Source organism: Schistocerca piceifrons, chromosome 4 (genome assembly GCF_021461385.2).
Source record: "Schistocerca piceifrons isolate TAMUIC-IGC-003096 chromosome 4, iqSchPice1.1, whole genome shotgun sequence".
Classification (NCBI taxonomy): Eukaryota; Metazoa; Arthropoda; class Insecta; order Orthoptera; family Acrididae; genus Schistocerca; species Schistocerca piceifrons.
In genome coordinates this window covers 134,781,406-134,806,889 of record NC_060141.1, presented here as the reverse complement: position 1 = coordinate 134,806,889, position 25,484 = coordinate 134,781,406, and positions in this window count along the sequence as shown.

Below are 25,484 nucleotides of genomic sequence, written 5' to 3'. Positions count from 1 at the left end.
TGGGATACAGCACGGCGTACCGAATTACCCTCCTGCACCCACCGATTCCATATTCTGCTAACAGTCATCGGATCTCGACCAACGCGAGCAGCAATGTCGCGATCCGATAAACCGCAGTCGCGATAGGCTACAATCAACCCTTTATCAAAGTCCGAAACGTGATGGTTCGCATTTCTCCTCCTTACACGAGGCATCACAACAACGTTTCACCAGGCAACGCCGGTCAACTGCTGTTTGTGTATGAGAAATCGGTTGGAAATTTTCCTCATGTCAGCACATTGTAGGTGTCGCCACCGGCGCCAACCTTGTGTGAATGCTCTGCAAAACTAATCATTTGCATATCACAGCATCTCCTTCCTGTCGGTTAAATTTCGCGTATGTAGCACATCTTCGTGGTGTAGCAATTTTAATGGCCAGTAGTGTATTTAATGAATGTGACAGCAGTTAAATAATCGTACGATATCGATCCTTCTGCCGATTTCTGCGTAGTACGTTTTTCACCTTGAGCTGTCGATCTCTGCTCCAAGCGGCATTAAAAATTTCGAGCATTAAGACTTCTCTTACTATTCATCCGTGAGTAGCCCGTTGGGACTTCTGGCTACGTAATTTGTGAACAGGAATGACCCTACAACACTTCCCTGGTGTATACTTAAAGCTATTTTACCTCTGGATATATCTCTCCGTTAAGAAAGACATGCTGTGTTCCGTTTGCCAGGAGCTCTTCAGTTCAGTCACAAAGTTGGTCTTAGACTCTGTACGCTAGCGCGCTAAGCGACAATGCGGAACTGTGCCGAACGCCTACCAGAAGCCAAGGAACAGGGCATCATCGTGGGAGTCGGGATCCAGTGCTTGCTGGGTCTCGTAGCCGTGGCCGAACATAGTGAGTCAGATATCACAACATCGCTATCTGTGAAATCTATATCGCTTCCTACAGAGGGAATCCTCGGTCTCCAGAAACTCTGGCCGACATAGTACTTGCTCTGCAGTTCTACGTCAGCGACGTGGCCCTAAATACGTGTGCGTCTGTTCGATGTCCTTTCGTTTGCTTTCAGTAGCTTGGAACGCTATGAGAGGAACAACCTCTTTCGCGTACTCTATATACATGATGGGACAAACAGCAGTGGCCTGGACGAGTGGATGTATGCAATAACGGAGGAGGAAAAGACCTACAGTAACTTCCAACAGGGCGGTGCAACAGCCCATAGAGCCGGACGAACCTTGGAGCACATTTACACAATCTTCATGCCTAACAGAGTTGTTAGCAGAAGTCAGTGTGCGATTACTTTGTGTGGGGAGCCCTCAAGTCTAAGGCGTATCGCTAAAACCCTCACAGTCCTCGAGAACTGCGCAGAAACATTTCGGATGAGATTGCACCAATTCCAGCAGTCCGGTTTCGATCCGCCTTCAGCAACTTGTTGACCAGGACCCAAAAGCGTCAAGAGATGAATGGTGGTCACTATCAACATCTGCTGTAGTCAGGTTGGTACTCTATGTCCTCTCCTCTGGTGTGCTTCAGTTCCGGTCGCCTTTCCCTGTTGAACGATTTTGGTTGATTTTCCTACCCCGTTGTCATTTATTTCGGTATTTGTCAATTTGACGTTCATGCGACAGTTGAAAGAAGGAACAGCAGTAGATCTCCCGTCAGTGAAACAATTTTGGGAAAAAAAGGAGTTTACTATCATCCTCCGTTTCGATACCATTATTGACACGGAATTTTACTTTAAATTCGTTGAACGCTTTAAGCGTTACTCTCTCGGGGCAGTTGCGGCTTCGTTCGGTTTTTGTTTCTCTACGATGTTTTGGTTACCTTTGAATTCTTATATGATCTGATGAATCGCCCGACAGCCTCAGGAATCATCTTGAGTTATTCATGCAAGATTTAAAAAAAAAAAAAACGGTGGGGTAACGGTATGAGGCGAACGTGCAACAAAGTTGAATAATAGCACTGCAGTTCAGTCTAGGATAACTTTTTCTAGTAACGGAAGTGGGAATGGGACATTAAAGGTACTACGTTACATTCTTCTGCCTGTTGTGGCCGTCAAATTGACGGTTTTCAAATGTTCAAATGAGTGTGAGTTCTTAAGGGACCAAGCTGCAGAGGTCATCGAGACTTACACACTACTTAAAGTAACCTATGCTAAGAACAACAAACACACACACACACAGGTCCGAGGGAGGACACGGACCTCCGACGGTAGGGGCAGCGCAGTCAGTGACATGGCGCCTCTAACCGCGCGACCATTCCGCGCGGCTGACTGTTTTCCATGGACAAATTTGGAAGACAAGCTACGGTATTTATAACTCCTGTTAACAGATTGATGAAGGCACTGCGTCCTCCTCGTTTCTCTTCTTTGTACCATTCCTTGTATCTTTCTAGCACTTACGGAAAGACAGAGAGAGAGAGAGAGAGAAAGAGAGAGAGAACGATTTGATGTTTGCATTTTATGTTTAAAGTCATATAAAATTGAAATTCGCCTGGCTGAAAGCTTCTCAGATTATGGCTGCTTCGGCTTTTAACCTTGGATTCTCAATCACTTCCACCACAGTGACGTAACTTTGGCCTGTTAAATTAGTTAGCTAGCATTTAGCAGCTAGTGGAATGGACTACTCCCGGTAGCAGAACACCAAGGAGAGCCTGACATTGTCGGTTTCCACTGTATTGCCACTTCAGTTGCGTAAAACATTGTGCCTGCCAGTCCTTCGGAAAGAAACTCTTCCGTAGATGAAGATTTCGCCTGCTTCAAGTAAAAGCGTATCTCCGGTCACGATTAAAATTTTTGATACGGGCGTACACACTTTAAAAATGTGTATTGTGCGTGAATTAAAAATTTTAAAGCGATTTTTGTAGCAGAAGGAGACTTTAGACTTCATACTCATTACGAATTCCATATTTTCAAAACTCTGTCTTCTGAAGCCTGTATGTACGTCAGTGAGAGACAGAACTTTGCAACGTTCACTTGCCGAGTAAGGCAGATTGGTAATCAACGAAAACAAATATTTCAATGAGTTCAATAGTTTTCGAGAAATAAGTTGATGAGTTTCAGGATGAAAAGACGACCTTATCCCTAAACTTAATTGCAACAATTAACATCTTTTTAACATGTAATATTTGAAATTTTCCCGGCGAATCATTGTTCAAAAAGATTTCGGGCTTGCAGCCGGTCGTCGTAAACTTTATTGTACGATATTTCGGCTAGACAACTGCCAGCCATCTTCAGGTGAGCAGTCCTCATTCGGCTCGCCTGAAGATGGCTGGCAGTTGTCCAGCCGAAATATCATGCAATGAGGTTCACGAAGAGCGGCTGCAAGCCCGAAATCTTTTCGAACACCTTTTTAACATGCTTAGATGCTATAGATATCTATATGATATGTGAATATCTAATTTTTTGTGTAATTTTTGTACGAGATACAACTTTGAAAGTAATACTCCATTGCGACTGAGGACGAAGTGCTTTCGCGGCTGCTTGCAGACAGATCTCGTCGCGAAAACACCGGAACTCCGTACTTAAAACTTCGGATGACGACTAATTTAAATTGGGTTATAATTACCTCTACTGCGGTGTTCGCATTTTCCTCAATGGCATATAAATAAACATTGAAGTTAAAGTGAATAGCGAGTCCTCTTAATAGTTCAATGATCTGCAGAACGCTGTTGTAGTTCTAATTGTTTTAGAGCACTGGACGATCTTAGAAATGAGGACCGGGCTAGTTGGCTCAGTGGTGTGACGCGCATTCGGTAGAACGTTGGTTCCCATCGTATTCCGGCCATCCACATTTACGTTTCTCACGGTTTCCTCAAATCAAAGGCAAGTACGGGGATGGATCCTTAGGAAAGGACAAAGTCGATAGCCTTCCATATCCTTTTTCAGTTTGTGCTCCAGTGACCTCGTTATCGACGGGACCTATAAGTGAAGCACTCTTCCCGTGGTTAATAAGGTGATAGGATTAATATCCGATCTTCAGCCCGAACACCAGTTAACAGGTAACAAAAATCGATATTGAAATTTCCTGCAGATTAAAGCTGTGTGACGGAGCGGAACGCAAACCCGAAACCTTACGTTTCAAAGGGCAGTCGTCTTATCGACTCAGCTATCCAACCTCGATAGCTTAACCGGTAAGAGCACTGGCCCTTGAAAAGCAAAGTTTCGGGTTCGAGTCTCCGTTGGCTGCTTCATTCGGTAAAACCATTGCACTCCGAAAGGCAAGGTTACGGGTTCATGCCCCAGTCCAGTAGACAGGTTTAGTACACCAGGTAGTTTTAATACAGCATGCATTCGGCTAAACAGTGAAAGACTCATTCTGTAAAGTCAGTGTTCCGGAAAGTTTCTACTTCAAATTATTTGGATGTTAAATTCGGTTAAAGTCTCAAAAAATCGTTTTGGACCGATTCTATGTACAGAGTGGTCCACTTAAACGTTTCAGCACAAATATCTCTGGAACAGTCATAGATACTGAAATTTGACTTCCACTGGTATGAGTGTAAGGCAGGGATACATAAAGGTAAATGCTATGAGACACTATAAAACGCAAGCAAACATAAGTTGCAACACAAAATTATCTTTCTTTAGATGGACGCCCCATATTATTTGTTACGTAATAACATGAAAAATCATAAAAAAATGGCGTCGGTTGCATAGCAACACATCAATTACATCCCGCGAAACTGAAAAGCGAAGTTGACGCTTGAAATAAAAGAAACCCGTCAGTGTTACACATACAGAGATGCAAGCATGATCCCCACACATCAGTGTTTACGGCAGGAAGCCCTATTACTACTTTTGGCGATCGTGGCAACAGTGAAAGTAAGACTGTGTGCGTCAATCACATCGCGATTATGAGCAACGTGGGGCTCACGCTTGCATCTCGAGATGTGCAATAGCAGCGCCTTTCATTTATTTCAGGCGTCAACTTCGTTTTGCAATTTAAAAATGGTTCAAATGGCTCTGAGCACTATGGGACTTAACTTCTGAGGTCATCAGTCCCCTAGAACTTAGAACTACTTAAACCTAACTAACCTAAAGACATCACACACCTCCATGCCCGAGGCAGGATTCGAACCTACGACCGTAGCGGTCGCGCGGTTCCAGACTGAAGCGCCTAGAACCGCTCGGCCACACTGGCCGGCTAGTTGTTATGAAAAAATTGCTCTGAGCTCTATGGGACTCAACTTCTGAGGTCATCAGTCCCCTAGAACTTAGAACTACTTAAACCTACCTAACCTAAGGACATCACACACCTCCATTCCCGAGGCAGGATACCAACCTGCGACCGTAGCGGTCGCGCGGTTCCAGACTGAAGCGCCTAGAACCGCTCGGCCACTCCGACATGCGTTTTGCAATTTCTGAGGATGTAATTGACGTAATGCAATTCAACCAACGGCATTCTTTCTGTGATTATTCATGTTATTCATTGCGTAAGAAATAATACAGGGTATCCATTAAAAAAACTAAAGTTTGTGTCGAAACTAATATTTGTTTACATTTTGGAATATCTCATAGTATTTATTTCCATGAGCCCCTGTCTTACATTTCTACCAGTGAAAGTCGTTTTTCAATATCTGTTTTTATTTCACAGAGATTTGCACTGAAACGTTTAAGTGGGCCACCCTATATATACAGGGTGGTCCATTGATCGTGACCGGGCCAAATATCTCACGAAATAAGCGTCAAACGAAAAAACTACAAAGAACGAAACTTGTCTAGCTCGAAGGGGGAAACCAGATGGTTCAATGGTTGGCCCGCTAGATGGCGCTGCCATAGATCAAACGAATATCAACTGCGTTTTTAAAAATAGGAACCCCCATTTTTATTACATATTCGTGTAGTTCGTAAAGAAATATGAATGTTTTAGTTGGACCACTTTTTGCGCGGATACATGGCGCTGTAATAGTCATAAACATATGGCTCACAATTTTAGACGAACAGTTGGCAATAGATAGGTTTTTTAAATTAAAATAAAGAACGTGGGTACGTTTGAACATTTCATTTCTGTCGTTCCAATGTGATACATGTACCTTTGTGAACTTATCATTTCTGAGAACGTATGCTGTTGCAGCGTGATTACCTGTTAATACCACATTAATGCAATAAATGCTCAAAATGATGTCCGTCAACCTCAATGCATTTGGCAGTATGTGTAACGACATTAATCTCAACACCGAGTAGTTCGCCTTCCATAATGTTCGCACATGCAGTGACAATGCGCTGACGCATGTTGTCAGGCGTTGACGGCTGATCACGATAGAAAATACCCTTCAACTTTCCCCACAGAAACAAATCCGGGGACATCAGAGGCGGTGGACGCGCGGGCCATGGTATGGTGCTTCGACGACCAATCCACCCGTCATGAAATATGCTATTCAATACCGCTTCAACAGCATGCGAGCTATATGCCGGACATCCATCATGTTGGAAGTACATGGCCATTCTGTCATGCAGTAAAACATGTTGTAGTAACATCGGCACAACATTACGTAGGAATTCAGCATACATTGCACCATTTAGATTGCTATCTATAAAATGGGGGCCAATTATCCTTCCCCCTATAATGCTGCACCATACTTTAACCCGGCAAGGTCGCTAATGTTCCACTTGTCGCAGCCATCGTGGATTTTCCGTTGTCCGGTAGTGCATATTATGTCGGTTTACGTTACCGCTGTTGGTGAATGACGCCTCGTCGCTAAATAGAACGCGTGCAAAAAATCTGTCATCGTCCCGTAATTTCTCTTGTGCCCAGTGGCAGAACTGTACACGACGTTCAAAGTCGTCGCCATGCAATTCCTGGCGCATAGAAATATGGTACGGGTGCAATCAATGTTGATGTAGCATTCTTAACACCGTCGTTTTTTGAGATTCTCGATTCTCGAGCAATTTGTCTGCTACTGATGTGCGTTTTAGCCGCGACAGCAGCTAAAACACCTACTTGGGCATCATCATTTGCTGCAGTCGTGGTCGACGTTTCACACATGGCTGAACACTTCCTGTTTCCTTAAATAACGTAACTATCCGGCGAACGGTCCGGACACTTGGATGATGTCGTCCAGGATACCGAGCAGCATACATAGCACACGCATTTTGATCACAATAGCCATACATCAACGTGATATCGACCTCTTCCGCAATTGGTAAACGGTCCATTTTAACACGGGTAATGTATCACGAAGTAAATACCGTTCGCACTGGTGGAATGTTACGTGATACCACGTACTTACACGTTTGTGACTATTACAGCACCGTCTATCAAAAGGCGAAAAAAGTGGTCCAACTAAAACATTCATATGTCTTTACGTACTACACGAATATGTAATAAAAAATGGGGTTCTTATTTTTTAAAAAACACAGTTGATATCTGTTTGACCTATGGCAGCGCCATCTAGCGGGCCAGCCATAGCGCCATCTGGTTTCCCCCTTCAAGCTAGACAAGTTTCGCTCTTTGTAGTTGTTTTGTTTGACGCTTATTTCGTGAGATACATGGCCCGCTCACTATCAATGGACCACCTTTTATATATATTCAGGGTGGCCCACTTGTATGTTGTCAAGTTTTGACAGATGCTTGCAGTTTCGGTTTTACAGCAGATAGATGGAGTCAGCCTAAACAAATACTGCTCATCTCCTTTTTCATTTGTTTTCCGTCACAAACAAAATGATTTTCAAGCGGAATTTTACGTGTTCATTCGACAGTTCGGTCCCTAAATAGCCTAGCGCGATATTGGTTTTTCGGTATGTATTAAAGGGGATAGTAAAACACAACGAATAATCAATACCCCAGCAGCGGCCCACGCTGACTCTTACCGTGATCTGGTAGCGCTGGTCAGTCGTTGCTGAAGTACTGTTTATGTTTTATCTTTTACTGTCCCTGTTAATACACATCGCTGCAACGAGTATCGCACCAGACAGGTCTGTGACAGCTCTCTCGAAGCGGCACGCAAAATTCCTCTATAAAAATCGTTTTGTTTGTAACGGGAAACAAACCGACGGTTTTCGTCAACAGTGAGTGTCGCATGAAAGACATTATGAACAGTATTTATTTTGCTGACTCCAGTTACACATTGCACAAACGAAATTACTGATATCTGCAGAAACACCAAAGAAATTAGCCCTGATGACTCTCAGAAGGAACTCCCTGTATAAATATATAATCTTATTTCTCATCCGGCCGCGGTGGTCTAGCGGTTCAGGCGCTCAGTCTGGGAGCGCACGGCTGCTACGGTCGCAGGTTCGAATCCTGCCTCGGGCATGGATGTGTGTGATGTCCTTAGGTTAGTTAGGTTTAAGTAGTTCTAAGTTCTAGGGGACTGATGACCACAGATGTTAAGTCCCATAGTGCTCAGAGCCATTTGAACCTTATTTCTCAGTGAAATCAGTGGTTTGTGACCCGCCCACACAGGCGAGCACGAGAACGCTCCGCTTCCGGGATTCGGGTAAGGCATCTGGCCACAGAGTATCACTAACGTTGCCAAAACACATCGAGAAACGGGAAAAAGCATGGAGAAAGAAGATGAACAGTTAGTGTCCAAATTATCTCAGCCCTGTAAAAGTGCAATGTTGTATAGAGAAGTCTGAAAAATGTGCTAAGGGTTTTGTTGTGTTTGCCTCGACGTTTCCTTGAAGAGAGAACGATGAATCAGCAGAAAATTATTCGCCGCAAGCGTGACTGATCGTCTAAAGGGCAAACCCTGGTGGTTGCGCTGTAGGCTATTGTATCCCATTCGCGATCTGTCTCGGCTGCCCTCAAGGTGAGCCATTCAGCTGCTAGTGACCTCTTTTAACTATTCCAAGCATCCTTTGTACACAAAACAAACCCACCCAACGAGATCAAGGATCTACTGCCCGCAGATAGTGAACTTTTCTCCCAAATAAAGTTATACGCCGTTGTTTGATTCGTTATTTTTTCTGAAACTTTAGTGTAATGTTATGTTACCCGTATTATCTATTGACAGGACATGGCACTCAGTAATAGCACACTACAGTTCCTCAGTTCTGTGTTCACAGCTGCAGCATTTTATTTGCAGTGTCTTTTTTTTCGGGGTGTTTAGCCTAGATTCTGTCGAATTCTGATACCGACACAAAGCTTCAGTTACTCGGAAATGTGTTCAGTCGTTAGCGGCGCATGAGAGCTATCGGATTCGGAATCTCGCGCATCCTGGGCTACTGCCCAGCTGATCAATTTCATTATTTATTCACTATGTTTGCCAGTGGTTAATCGACCTCTGCATGTACACGAGATGTCGTGAACACTTAGATTAGCTACGCTTCACTCAGAGAAGTATTTTTTTGCTACACTGGCTTTATCATCTGTACGAAATGAACCTCAAATTGCGTGCACAATAGTCGTTCAGGTTGGCCGTAACATTACCACTCGCAAAGTACAATGATTACTGCTCTGTTTTTAGCTTGCAGTGTGCCTGAAACGCTGTGCGGAAATCTTGCGCGCGATGGTATTGTCTAAGTACGCTAACTGTGCTGCTTTAGGACATAACAGGCTAAGTTAAGGGTGGCAGTTGATTTGTGGTGATTTTTCGTATTTAATTATGAAACTTTCCCGTGTCCTCTATATCTCATTTTTTTACGCAACCTTCCCTTGTACAATAACCTATGAAACCTTTCCTTATGATTTCTATCTCTTGCTTAATAATAACAAATGAAATCTTCCCTTTGAAATTTATTCTTTTTCTCAATCTTCGCATACAAATTTAATTGCTGCTTATTAAAAGTGATTTTCTAATTATTTAGACGAAACATAGAATGTGTCGTCGTCGTGGCCCTCAGTCGTTATCTGCAATAACCCAAAACTGTTCCTTACCTTTTTTACTGTTACTGGATCGCCATCTGACCGCTACATCTAACTGCGACATGAATATACAGTACTTACTCTGTTTTACTATACTCCATTAGTTGCTGGTGGGCTGTCATAATAAGTGACTGTATTTATTACCAAAGCTGACGTTATTCTTTAATAGCAAAGCTGACGTTATTCTTTAATTAATTTGACTGAAGTTACGTAATTCATAGTTACACTTTTTCTTGACAACAATAAAATTTTTGCAAAGTTTTAGGTTGGTGGTTTCTGGGATGTTTTATAATCAGTAATGCAACATTGCTGGCAAAAATTAATTATATTCTGAAAACGGTTCAAATATTTACTGCTGGTAATGAAACGATTTTACAAACGTTCAAATGGGACTTACTTTTTACAATAATCTTACAACTAGCATTGCGCAAACATACCTTCAGTAGTCTTGAATATCGCAAAGAAAATAATTCAATAATGTTAGTTCCTCTTATGATAATAGTTAGCTGGTGTGTCTGTACATCCGTTTATAATCTCTTGTAAATCATAGCCGGTGGCTGGCAGGCACACCGCTCCTCTCAGCCTCTCGCTTCAGACCTGCTACCAACCCGTTTCACATCTCGCTTACTACTGACGTCCTGCGAACGCTGAAGTGCAGTGTCTCCTGCCAACAATGCTTTCTGGTGCAGGCAGTCCCCGCTACCATTAAAAAATGTATCAAATGCGCGGTTTTTCCCGCTCTTTTCTTAAAATGTATCAATACGCGGTCTCTCCCGCCCTTTTTAAAATTATATCAATTTGCGGTCTCTCTTGCCAACAATACTTATGACAAATATTAATTATTCCTACTTAATCGTATTAATAAAATATAAACATCTTTCATAAATTGTGGTTTGACAATAGAAATACACACGTCTTACAATTATTTTATTTACTTATACATATATTTCATACATTGACTTTTTATTTATCCTCAACACCCTTCTTTTGTCATCACCGAATATTGTGCAAATCGTAGCCGGTAGCATCGCTTTAATACGCCCCAGCGGAGATAATTTTTGTATCCCGCCTGGAAGGCTGGGCGCGGGTCTGCTGCTGTAAACTGAAGGCTAGGCCGAATATAGGAAGTGAGTAGGAGCAGGACAATGTGAAAATTTCTCGGTACTGCTCTTAGAAATGGTTTTACTAGTGCATAAATATTTCCAGGGCATACATAACTTTGCAGTGATGAGCGCGTCTCTATATGAAGCGATGTTTCCAGGCCGTCTGCTCGTGATGAAATGGGGCTCGTAGAGCTCTCCCGCTCCGGCTAGAGTGCGCTGTCGTCGGTGTCTGTCGTAGTGCCAACTTTATAATTTGTATTTACGCGTGGCATCGTGGATATCGTTACCACAGTAGTCTCACATTATAATGAAGCACCGGATAGAATAAGAACGGGCTGACTTAGATAAAATGTACGAACGAATGTAATCCACGCTTACGAAGTTGTCTGGATTATATTTCCCTTCCGAAAAGTTGTTGTACTTCAACTCCAGTATTAGTTACTTTCGTTTTTTGGGCAAAATTTTTGGATAGGCTTGTGGGCATGATGCTGACGAATAAATTAATGGTTTATGAAATTAAGAGAGATTGGGTTTAATTCTTTAGTCGCCGATTATAATTTCCGAGTTTTTCGTAGACACACTACCTATTCTAAAGGCATAAATGATTTTCGTATTTATTTTCGAGAACAAACTGGGATTATGTTATTAGAAAATAATTGTCATGTGCAATCGCTAACGTCTTCTTTATACGCTTGTTGATAAAATATTTTTTTCGAAAAATGTCTATATATCGGTGATAATATTTCCGACGATATATCGATATCAGAAGGGCTATGTTGAGTGCCGATATTTTTATTTTATATTATATTTGTCACAATTTTCGGTAATTATTTGAAGTTGCTCTTTTCAAATTGCAGTAGAAAATAGTTTTACTTCCATTGTGTGAAGGAGTCCTACTATTTAAATATTTTCAACATTTCGCGGCCCTGTCAGCAAATGCATAAATATTAATTTTAACTTTTTAAAAACCAACAGCCTCAGTTGCAGAGTTTACCTAGATTAACCTAGGTTTCAGTCGGGATAACCCAACCTTCTTCAGAATAAAAGTAACAACCGTTTGTCCACAGAGGACATCGTCAAGCTAAAACTACAAATCCATAAATTACCGTCAGACTGTAAAAACTTATCTGAAACTGCTTCGGCCCCACTTCCGCGATGTAGCAGCCTCGAGTGCTGTACTGGCAGCACAGTACTGGCTGTGACACTGTCAGTACAGCACTCGTGGCTGCCGCATCGCGGTCACGAAGTGGGGCCGAGACAGTTTCAGATAAGTTTTTACAGTCTGACGGTAATTTATGGATTTGTAGTTTTAGCTTGGCGATGCCCTCTATGGACAAACGGTAATTACTTTTATTCTGAAGAAGGTTGGGTTATCCCGACTGAAACCCAGGTAAATCTAGGTAAACTCTGCAACTGAGGCTGTCGGTTTTTAAAGAGTTTAAATTAGCCCTACTATTTTTTGAGCTTTCATCACGTCCAGTCTAACTGTTTGAGAGCGTGAAACAAGTATATGAGGCACAAAAGAAGTCCGATTGAGCTGGGGGGGTGGCTGTGTGAATGGAATAACAAGTTTATCGATATGAAGAAAGAGCACACCAGTTGCGTTAAAAAACAAAGGTCTAAATGACAAGCTGGGTCATTACGGTGGGCGGAGACGTGCTGACGTAATCGGCGCTCAGCGGTACCAACAGAAACTGCAGCGTTTAGTTTCACCAGGCAATTTTGACACTACAACTGCTTGGTCGCTGACGTCGGCAGAAAAAAAAGAACAGGTAAGTCGACATGAAGTGTTAGGACAAATCTGCTATGTGACGAAACCGAACGACGGACCTGCAGAGCATCGTTTATTGTGCCGCTTACCTGCAGTTACAATTGATAGCAAAGTGCATCGTTTCACTTTCAATTTTTGCTCTAAGAGAAATAGGCACACTGATAGCCTCTTGATGTACAGAATATCTGATAGTAAATCAGTTCTCAAATATACAACGCTAAAACCGGCGCTATATCTACAACGCGCAGCCGATATTCTTATATACAAGTATGACGATATTCCTTTCGTCGATAAATCGATACTTTCAGTATAACAGGAGTCGATGATGATATTTTTTAAATATCGGGATATAGGATTCCCGATAGTTTTAGAAGTACGAGGGCTATCCACAAAGTACATTACATTTTGGAATTAAAAATAAATAAAGTATTGGAAATTTTTTTTATTGTATACAGATGAAAGCCACACTTAAATACTACTTTTCTACATAGTTGCCATTTAAATTAAGGCACTTATCGTAGCGATGGACGAGCTTGGAAATTCCTTCGTCGTAAAATTCGGCCGCCTGCGCCTTCAACCACGTGGTTACCTCTTCTTGAAGCTGTGCGTCGTCATCAAAACGCTGCATAGCCAACCACTTCTTCTTTGCTGAGAATAAGTGGAAGTCGCTCGGTGCCAGGTCGGGACTATACGGCGGATGAGGAAACAACTCCCACTTAAAAGATTCGAGAACTTCACGAGTGGCATTTGCCGTGTGGGCCCGGGCGTTGTCGTGAATCAGCAAGATCTTTGAGCCCAACTTTCCCCTGCGCTTGTTTTGTATTGCTCTTCTGAGGTTGTGCAGAGTTTGGCAATACCTTTGACAGTTTATTGTAGTGCCTCTTTCCAGGAAATCCACAAAAATCACACCTTTTCTGTCCCAAAAGAAGAGGTAACCACGTGGTTGAAGGCGCAGGCGGCCGAATTTTACGACGAAGGAATTTCCAAGCTCGTCCGTCGCTACGATAAGTGCCTTAATTTAAATGGCAACTATGTAGAAAAGTAGTATTTAAGTGTGGCTTTCATCTGTATATAATAAAAAAATTTCCAATACTTTATTTATTTTTAATTCCAAAATGTAATGTACTTTGTGGATAGCCCTCGTATCATCAGTTCTACTTCCTTACCGCCATGTTTAACAAAATGTTCAGCCTGACTTCACAGGGCTCAAATTCTCGATGTTCTTGCCCTATTCCAATTTATGTTTAACATTTGCCACTCTACCGTAGCCGCTCAATATACAGACTGCTTCAGCTAAGCTGTCTAACTATTTACCTGTGCCGTTTAAGATATTGTAATTCTGTTTTCACCCAAACTAACCCCTCGCTGTGCTTTGACGAGTCCGACTCGTGAAAACAAATGTGGACCACGTAATGATCATGATACACACTTTTTTTTATATGTCGGATATGGCTCTATTCATACATACGTTATCTATAAACAATACACGGTCAGAGGAAGGAAACATATGTCGAGTACCGGATAAATGCAGAAAACACATTCGATTGTTGGACTACGAAAAGCGTGGGAAAACCATCACTAGAGGAAACACTTCTTCGACTCCAAGTGCAGTTCTCGGCCTGTTACTCACATCATATCGATGTGATGCCCGAAAAAAAAAACAAGGATGAGCAAAGTTTGCATGAAACTGAAGTACGAAGCGAAAAGACGTGGAAATGCACTGAGAGAAAGTGGCGTTGCATGTAGCACAATGCTATCGAAACTACCATGTCATGCATGTCATTTAATTTTTATAATTGTTGCTATTCTCCTATTATAAATTCGTTCAAGAGGAGCCTGTCTTATTGTAATTACATTTTTTGTTGACAGTATCTACGTGTAGGCGTCGCGCTGTTACATTCCTTCTAAAGAAGGCACAACTGAAGGAGTCCATAAAGATTACAATTTCTATTAAAACATCGTTCGTGTGTAAAAATTTATATTTATACTTTGAAGTACTGTTTTATATATATAAGCAACAAGAATTAAATTAGCGTTAACGTCTAGAATAGCAGTATCACGTGAAGCAAACGTGTAGCTACATTACAGGTGTCCACGGTTTCCGCATGCGTCGCCTCCAATCGCTCGTGCTCGGAGTAAATGATAAGGCAAGGGGTTAATTGTGAAAAAGTCCTCTCTAAACTACGTATAGTCTATTTTCATAACTGTATTAATTATCAACTTCGCATTTTCTGCTGGAACTCTAGTAATTTCAGCCGCTAGTACCGTAGTGCGAAAAGAGACTAATTCAATGTCGTTTTACTCTTCAAAATCCAGTTCGTTGCTGTAGAGAAATTATAACTTGGGCTTCAGCTCTTATTTTACGTGAAACTGCCGCGTCGGACAGGTGAGGCGCTCCAGTTTGACGCGGCCAAGAGATTCTACTCACAAAAACGGAGTAGTGGAGAGAAGTTCAAGACCGATTCTAATAATACGTGGCTGATTGTGGTTGGACAGACACACCAACTGGAAGACAAAGGACGTAGCATCTAAGGATGAGTCACCAGTTAATAGTGGTAACCGTTCTGCTCTTGTTTCTGCAAGAGCCTTGGAAGGAAGCTGTACGTCAAAAATCGAATGACTTTCTACAGCTGTGAACTGCAGTATAAAGCCTGTTAAATAAAATCTTCACGTCTTTAGTTTAATGGTTCAAATGGCTCTGAGCACTATGGGACTTAACATCTATGGTCATCAGTCGCCTAGAACTTAGAACTACTTAAACCTAACTAACCTAAGGACATCACACAACACCCAGTCATCACGAGGCAGAGAAAATCCCTGACCCCGCCGGGAATCGAACCCGGGAACCCGGGCGTGGGAAGCGAGAACGCTACCGCACGACCACGAGCTGCGCACTTTAGTTTAATGACAAGATACATACATACAGAGCAAAGTTATACCAGCAGCAGCATCAGAAAGGAAATCACAAAATAATTTCATCATAAACACTTCCTTTAAATCCCAGTTATGTTAGGTTTAAGTAGTTCTAAGTTCTAGGGGACTGATGACCACAGCAGTTAAGTCCCATAGTGCTCAGAGCCATTTGAACCGTTTTATCTTTTGTGTGTTAAAGTTTCTTCAACGAAGTAGGGACCAGTTGCCTAGTCTTCAACAATCTTGCATCAAACGTTCACCCTATACTGTCCCTAATGCCGACTTGTGCCAACCTGCCACTGTTAATGTGACCCAGAAATGCGTATTTCGTACAGTCAGTTAGCTCCATCGGTAAAGAAAATTCTTTCATCAGGAGCGAGCGACAGAATTCCAAGCTTCTGCAATCTCACTGGTTAAACTGTTGGTGAAGTAAGGCATGACGCCGATGGAAACTGTTTCGGTGCAAAATGCGAACAACGCAAGAGGATCGATACGTAGTCCACGTGTCGAAATGAGATCGACATCTCACTCCTAGGGAGATCGCTGAAGACCTTGCAACGGCTACCGGTTCACGTGTCTCCGCCAGAACCATTTCGCGGCGATTAACTCACACCGGTTTGTATGCTCGGAAGCCTGTTAAATGCGTCCCACTTCAACCATGCCATCGTCGTGAAAGAGTTCACAGGCATAGGGAGCATGTTGGTTGGGGTCAGTGATCCAGAGTGATGTTCTCCGAGGAGTCGCGCTTCACCGTGGAAGGTGATTCTGGCCATCAGTTAGTGTGGAGAGAAAGAGAGGGGAACACGTTACACTCCACAGAATGTTCATTAAGTCATCGGTATGGCCTAGGCGTCATGTTGTGGACAAGCATTATGCACGGTGGCCGAACACCGCTGCATATCTTTGCGCAAGATACAATTACTACACAGCGGTATTGCATGTAGGTTATTCTGGATCATGTCCCTTTACTTGGAGGTTAGTAGGTACTGACTTCTGTTTATGGACGGCAATGCCCGCCCACACGGGACGGCTGAGGTGTCGGACACACTGGAAAGTGAAGATACTGAAGGCGTGGAATGACCTTCGTACTCCCCGGACAGAATGCCCGAGATGCTCTTAGCAGACGAGTTTCTCAACGAACATCTCCTACCCGAACAGCGCAAGAACTGGAAACCCCCTTGAGAGAGGAGTGGGATAATATCCTCCAAGGAGTCCTCAACAGTTTGGTAGCCAGCATTAATAACAGACGCAAAATTTGCGTTAGTGTCCGAAGAGGGCATATTCCTTACTGAGAGTCCGATATCGACTTTTATGAATGGAATCTGACCCGTATCAAACAAGAACTTCATTTATATCCGTTATCTTGCTTTCCCATGTGGTGAAATGTATACCATTTTTCGTTTTAAATGTACCACTCCACCACCACTACTACGTATGCACTGTGTTTCACGTCGTCCATTGTAGCCTGTGATTATTCCTGTCCGACAATATCTCTGTTCCTTACCAATTGTCAAGCAGTGTACATAAGCACAATGCTCAATACAGGAAAACACTCATTACACTGGAACAGAAACATATACCGTATTACAACCATTTGCAAAAGCAAAAGAAGGAAGTGTACAGTCACTCTCCGCTTATAATAGGTGATAAATAAAAAACGACGCGAGCAAATGCCACTACAAAAAGAAGATACATATTTCCACTGGTTCAAAACCTGGCATAAAAAATCTAAAGAACACACACTCTCATACACACATAAGAATAACCCCACTACCGTATCATCATCTCCCCTGACCCGAGCATCCACGCTCTTCGCTACTAGCCAAGATCTCTCACTTATCCTTGCACGATGACTACATAACAGTGCAGTACAGTTCATTACAGTGGAAACGTGAAGGATAAACAGAACAATCAAGGACGCGTGTGGAAGATAGAATCGGCAAACAAAGTTCTCAGTGTGTAAATTTATAACGAGCTGTGAAACTTCCTATCTAAACCAAACGATCCAACAAAAAAAAAAATTATAGCAATATAATAATAAATTATATTGAAACTTCCTGGGAGATTAAAACTGTGTGCCAGACTGAGGCTCGAACTTGGGACCTTTGCCTTTCTATGGCAAGTGCTCTACCATCTGAGCTACCCAAGCACGACTCACGCCCCGTCCTCGCAGAGCAATACCCTTTCTTTCAGGAGTGCTAGTTCTGCAAGGTTCGCAGGAGAGCTTCTGTAAAGTTTGGAAGGTAGGAGACGAGATACTGTCAGAAGTAAAGCTGTGACGATGGGGCGTGAATAGCGCTTGGAGAGTTCAGTTCGTAGAGCACTTGGCCGCGAAAGGCAAAGGTCCCGAGTTCGAGTCTAGGTTCGGCATAAAATTTTAATCTGCCAGGCAGTTTCATATCAGAGCACACTCCGCTGTAGAGTGAAATCTTATTCAATAAATTATATTGATCATTTTTGTTGTAGGCTAGTGAAGGTACCGAAAATAATTAGATCAAACGTGTTTGGTTATTAAACAAATTAAAATTCAGTTGCAAAAGACGTATAACAGTTGTTATAATCTATCGTTGATGACTGTTGAGTGAAAAAGGAATAAAAGTCCGTGTATCTCCCAGTGCAGGATAACGCGCCGCGCTGGCCGTATCAGCATATCCCGGTGCACCGTCACGGGTGGTTACATATGCGGTATCTCACGACCTCCGTGGACAGATATGCGAGAACCGGCTCTGCCCGCCGCTGCCCCAGTGCAGTGGAACGGTAGTGGAGGCGTCCCCGGGGCCCGGGGCCGTTAGCTTTTACCGCCTGCCGGCCTCACGACCCAGCGAGACAGCACAACACGGCACACAACAGCCACGGCACAAACAGCCCTTCCGTGCTGCAAGAGAAGCAGCCTTCACACCGATTTGTTGGTGTGTCCACTTCTCTTCCTTACCTCTGCTGCCGGCCAGAGTGGCCGAGCGGTTCTAGGCGCTACAGTCTGGAACCGCGAGACCGCTACGGTCGCAGGTTCGAATCCTGCCTCGGGCAGTGTGATGTCCTTAGGTTATTTAGTTTTAAGTAGTTCCAAGTTCTAGGGGACTGATGACCTCAGATGTCAATTCACATAGTGCTCAGAGCCATTTTTATTTATTTTTTACCTCTGCTAATCTTCACGCAGCAACTGCAACCAACATCTATCATAACCTAAGTATGATAGACGGACCAAAGCTTCCCTCTCCCCCCCTGGCAATATTTCTTCGATCGCCTGGCTCTTCTGGTGAGGGCTTTCCACAGGCCTCTTTCTTCGTGTGTTATTTCTAATTATGGTTCAAATGGCTCTGAGCACTATGGGACTTAACATCTGAGGTCATCAGTCCCCTAGAACTTAGAACTACTTAAACCTAACCTAAGGACATCACACACATCCATGCCCGGGGCAGGATTCGAACCTGCGACCGTAGCGATCGCGCGGTTCCGGACTGGAGCACCTAGAACCGCTCGGCCACACCGGCCGGCATTTCTAATTATGTTCGCCTGAATTGCAACTGGAGAGCAAATTTTTGATTGTAAGCAGTCTCCCCATATGAAGCGTCCGCCTTCACTTCTAACCTACGCTAGAGCTCACATACCAACTTCACCGTTTCTGTAAGCTCTAACTATTTCTCTATCAGTCCATTGTTTTACCCTTTACTGCTGCATCCAGCACTTGGTCACCTTTTTTTATCAAGCTTTAATTGCCCCACTTTATCAAGCTTTAAATGCCCCACTAACATATCCCTTCTTCTGGTGAGGTTTATAGTTTACTTCTGCACTAGCCTATTAATTCTAGCTGCCCTCAATTTTCAACATCTTTCTTTGGCATTTCTTTTGAGACGTTCCTAGTTTCTTCTTCTCTCCTTAGCCCACAGTCCATACCTTACTTCCGTACAGTGCTACACTCTAAACGTGTATTTAGACGAACTCCCTTCTAGGTCAATATTTGAAATTAGTCCAAAGAAGCAGAATTTTTCTTTTTAATTTCGATGAGTACTTCCCCATTCAGATATTAAGCATGATTTCTTCTTCCTGTTACATTTCACAACTTACGTAACGACAGTATGGTTCAAATGGCTCTGAGCCCTATGGGACTTAACATCTGACGTCATCAGTCGCCTAGAACTTAAAACTAATTAAACCTAACTAACCTAAGGACATCACTCACATCCATGCCCGAGGTAGGATTCTAACCTGCGACTGTAGCAGTCGCGCGGTTCCGGACTGAAGCGCCTAGAACCGCTCGGCCACCGCGGCCGGCCCAATTTCATCATAAAAAGTTCCTTAAAATCCCAGTTATGTTATCAACTGTTTGGCATGCCAAACTTCTACTGCAATACACGATTTCAGTCGACAGTGCACGAGCTTCTGGACGGACTGTACAAATTCTTGTCATATCATTGCCCATGCTGTAACAATGCGATGTTCTAAATCCTGTTGGGTCGTGGGACCTTGTGCATAGATTTCGAGTTTACCCCAGAGAAAAAAGTGACAATCTAGTTTACCCCAGAGAAAAAAGTGACAATCTAGTTTACCCCAAAGAAAAAAGTGACTTAAAATCAGATGAACGACCAAGTCAACTGATAACGCTTCCACGTCCTATCTAGCGACCAGGAAAAAGCTGAGTGAGCAGTGTCCCGGTCACAAGTAAGTAGTGTGTTAGTCACGCTGGCGCCACGTACTTCTGCGGATTTCTAGTGATACTTTCTCTAGGAAGGCCGGTAGAACATCGGTAAGAAACTGATCTTATCTAAGGATGAGTCACCAGTTAATAATGGTAACCGATCTGCTCTTGTTTCTGCCATAGCCTTGGAAGGAAGCCGTACGTCAAAATGACTTTCTACAGCTGTGAACTGCAGTTAAAGACTGTTAAATAAAAACTGTAGCAGTCGCGCGGTTCCGGACTGAAGTGCCTAGAGCCGACCGGAGTGGCCGAGCGGTTAAAGGCGCTACAGTCTGGAACCACGCGACCGTTACGGTCGCAGGTTCGAATCCTGCCTCGGGCATGGATGTGTGTGATGTCCTTAGGTTAGTTAGGTTTAAGTAGTTCTAAGTTCTAGGGGACTGATGACCACAGCAGTTAAGTCCCATAGTGCTCAGAGCCATTTGAACCATTTTTTGAAGCGCCTAGAACCTCTCGGCCACCGTGGCCGGCAACGACAGTATGGCAGCTGGTAGTACTGCTAACTTCTGTGATGTGTATTACTGGCTTGAAGACCAATATTATCTGACGTCGAAGAAAATTTAGTATCTCTCTCTCTCTCTCTCTCTCTCTCTCTCTCTCTCTCTCTCTCTCTCTCTCTCTCTCTCTCTGTTTTGCGTTAAAATTCTTGGGGATAGAATGTGCAAAACGGCAGGACACTTTTTGATGGGGCAGTCCAGAGAAAGCTTGAAACACCGTGTTGAGTAAAGGGGAGTAAAAAAACTAGCGCATGAAATTCGGTGAATTCTATTTTTACTCCACTGTGCAGACACAGCATGAAGTCAGTGGGAAACAAGGAGAACATATACAGGGCAGATGATCCATGCTGGACGTCCTATACAAATCAGAAATACGTAGTGACACACTCACTTCACTCTAAATAAGAAACTCGAGCTAGCTAAGAAACATGTTCTACATAATTTACTTGGGCTGTTCACACAACGTAAACACAATACGGACCCTCAACAGCAAAAAATGTGAACAAGAATGTTCTTAATGCAATACAAGAATACTTACACTTCCTTACGTACTGACAACTACTACAGAAGTAAAGGAACGGAAACAAAACTCACCACACTACGTAGACACTCAGAGTGCCCTAATAACAAATATTTTTAATTTTAACATTTCCTAAAACATGCTATTATTATTACTTGCATATATTTCTATAAATAACCTGTTTATGAAGTCAAGTTAATTAAGTCTAAACTCTAGTAAGAGATTCCATTTTGAAGGCTACGTATAGCACCGCCGCCTGTCGGAACATTATGAAACTATACGGGCTGAAGCGGGAGTGTTCTACGACGTCTCACAACAAATTATGAATTCTTTCAACCGAAATTGGCGGAGAAAAACGTGTGTTGCATTACTTATTGAACCTCCTTTTAAGAAAATCTAAACTCTAGCACTGACCAGTTTGTGTGTGTGTGTGTGTGTGTGTGTGTGTGTGTGTGTGTGTGTGTGTGATTATATATATAGCAGAAAATCTGGTGACGTTATAATGTTTCGCTCCCAATTATTGAAAAAAAAGAAGAAACCTACTGAAGCCAACGTCTCCTATAATCCTTTAATACTAAGTTCATTCTTAAAGTTATAAGCCTTTTTATGTTAGTGACATGCTGCACCACCCCACGTTTTCTTTGCTTTGTTTAGCTCTGTGCTCAATAAAACATATAAGAAATGAATTATATATTTGCTTAGTGGATGCTCTTTGCATTGTAAACAAAAACATCGAATGTAAAACATATGTGTGAGTTACATGAAGAATATTGTAAAGTGTTTGTGTGGCACATTGATTTATTTAGAATATGTGTACTGTTTGCACTAAACGGCATATACATTGTCCTGAAAAACCAAACGACCATAGCAAGACAAAGCGCCATCCACAGGAACATGTGTAAACGTTCACAACTGTTTCATCTTTTTTTTTATTTGAGTCATCAGTCTTCTTACTGGTTTCATGTCGCCCGCCACGTATTCCTGTCCTTAGGTTAGTTAGGTTTAAGTAGTTCTAAGTTCTAAGGGACTGATGACCATAGATGTTGAGTCCCATAGTGCTCAGAGCCATTTGAACGTATTCCTGTCTTGTGCAAACTTCTTCATTTCAGAGTAGCACTTGCAACCGACGTCCTCAATTATTTGCTGGATGTATTCGAATCTTTGTCTTCCTCTACATATTTTGTCCTCTACAGCTCCCTCTAGTACCATGGAAGTCAGTCCCTGTTGTCTTAAAAGATGTCCCATCATCCTGTCCCTCCTCGTCGTCAGTGTTTTCTACATATTCATTTCCTCTCCGATTCTGCGCAGAACCTCCTCTTTCCTTACCTTATCAATCCACCTAATTTTCAACATTCGTCTGTAGTACCACATCTCAAATGCTTCGATTTCTTGTCCGGTTTTCCCACAGTCCATGTTTCACTACCATACAATTTCTCAGAAATTTCTTCCCCAAATTAAGGCCTATGTTGGACACTAGTAGACTTCTCTTGTCCAAGAGTGCTCTTTTTGCAAGTGCCAGTCTGCTTGGGATGTCCTCCTTGCTCCGTCTGTCATTCGTTATTTTGCTGCCTAGGTAGCAGACTTCCTTAACTTCATCTACTTCTTGATCTTCAATCCTGATGTTAAGTTTCTCGCAATTCTCATTTCTGTTACTTCTCATTACTTTCTTCGGTTGACTCTCAGTCCATATTCTGTACCCATTAGACTGTCCATTCCATTTAGCAGATCATGTAATTCTTCTACACTTTCGCTCAGGATAGCAATGTCATCAGCGAATCGTATCATTGATACCTTTTTACCTTGAATTTTAGTCCCATTCCTGAACTTTCGTTTTATTGCCATCATTGCTTCTTCGATATACAGATAGAAAGACTACATCCCTCTCTTACACCCTTTTTTATCGGAGCATTGCGTTCTTTGTCGTCCAGTCTTATCGTTCCCTATTGGCTCCTGTACATTTCGTATATTATCGTCCCTCCCTATAGCTTAAACTTATTTTTCTCAGAATTTCGAACATCTTGCGCCGTTTTACATTGCCGAACGCTTTTTCTAGGTTGACAAACCCTATGAATGTTTCTTGATTTTTTTTCAGTCTTGCTTCCATTAGCAACCGCGACGTTAGAACTGCCTCTCTGGTGCCTTTACCTTTCCTGAAGCCAATCTGATCATCTAATTTCCTTTTACTATCATTGTTCCTTTGCAACTGTCGGTTGTTCCGTAGCAACTGGCAGTGTTTCCTTAGCATGTGTCAGTCTCTTAGCAGCTGTCAAGCAGTGTAGAATAGTCGTACTCACTCTTAAGAATGTTCACCGTTCGTCACACTAACATATTTAGGCGCAGCTGTTACACGTTAAGTAATACGTGTTTGCACTGTTTTAGTACTATTTGGCTGTTTCAGTTGATTCTGAATCGGTAGAGAGAAGACTTTGTAATATCTTTTAGGACTCTTCCGATGAATTTCAGACCTACTGCATTGCGGTTGCTTCGACTTAAATCGCTCCGGAAAGTTTTTAAACGTGCATATTGTGAGGTGTTTCAGAAAGATTCATCCGATTTGACAAGACTGTATCTTCTACATAAAGGAAAAGAGAAATTCTGGAGCAGTTTTAATTTACGCCGATAGAAGTCTCCTGGCAGAGCTCACTGGCTCTTATCGTCTATCGTGTGTTGAGTCAACGTGGCGACACCACAGCTTTCATTGTTTCAACAGTGGCAAATGGGCGGTGTTACCCCAGTCGAAACCGCTGGAAAGGATCTGCCACAGTTAAAGGTGATCCACGGTGGCAACAACACCTTTAAGGCACTGGTTGTTTGTGTTAGGGGGAAATCCACAGGTCGTCTCCGTGTGCCTTTCCAAGATGTAAAGAGCATTCAACACAGTTTTGCCCACAACACGGAAGTTTACCCGTCGTGCTAGCAGATAGTTACGCATTCCTCATGTGTGTGTCTGGCCGGCGTACTTTGTGGTGACGCTTGGGTTTCAAAGCGTAAATCAATTGCTGCAAGTCTTTGTTGCTGCATTATAGCTAACTCGACTGGACGGGCATTGGGTAACAAACGAGCTAGCTGCACCAAATAGACCCCTACCGGCAACCACATAAATCAGCAATTTACCACTGGCCCACGGTTACTTTTAGTTTCGACCAGTAAACCCCGATTCTTTAAGGAATCAGGCACGCATAAAACGTCGTACATTCCGAACTATGTATCGTACCGTGATACAGCTTTGCAGGTACATTCTGAGGTATATGTGGAAATCAATTTGAGTCATTAGTTTTCTGACCTGTTTGATGCGGCCAGCCACGAATATCTCTTCAAACCATCTGAGAAAAGGCGTTGCGAATAGATTTAGTAGTAAACAAGTAGTAACTTACAACGTCATGACAGATACTGCAGTTTTATATCATAAACATCGAAAATGTAGTAAGTTTTAAAAATTTTTACCTTTCATTGTTTTGCGGGGGGAGGGGATAAGCGAAAAAAAGTTTTGTGAAGGTTTGAAATTTTGCGCAAACTTTGTCGGAAGTCGCTATTACCCGACCACGACATCACTGCACTTGGACACCAGTGGCCGTTATAGGAAACACGCCATGACGTCACTGTAAGCAAGTACAGTGGTGTCTAAGGAAAATACGTCGCGTTGTGAATGATTTAAGAACATTTGAGCATGTACTGTCAAGTGATTCAATACATTCTCCTTAAATATCACAAAAAAACTCACCGTTTGTCTCCCAGATATGATAATATTGTGGTCGACTATTAAGTGCTCTGCCTCTCAAATAGTGGATTGATAAGTTGTTTGACGATTCCTCGATGCCTCAGAATATATCGGATAACCGATCCCTTCTTTCATTCAAGTTACGCCACAAATTTCTTTTGTCACCAGTTCTTTTCAGTACGTCCTGATTAGTCACGCAATCTACCCATGTTATCTTTAGCATTCTTCTGTAGCATCATTTCTCCCATCTCACCTTCATCTACTTTTTCTTCACTTTTCATAACACTGCCTTTGAAGTTCATTTCACGTGTACAGCCCTTCTATACACAGTGGTCCATTGATAGTGACCGGGCCAAATATCTCACGAAATAAGCGTCAAACGAAAAAACTGCAAAGAACGAAACTTGTCTAGCTTGAAGTGGGAAACCAGATGGCGCTATGGTTGGCCCGCCACATGGCGCTGCCATAGGTCAAACG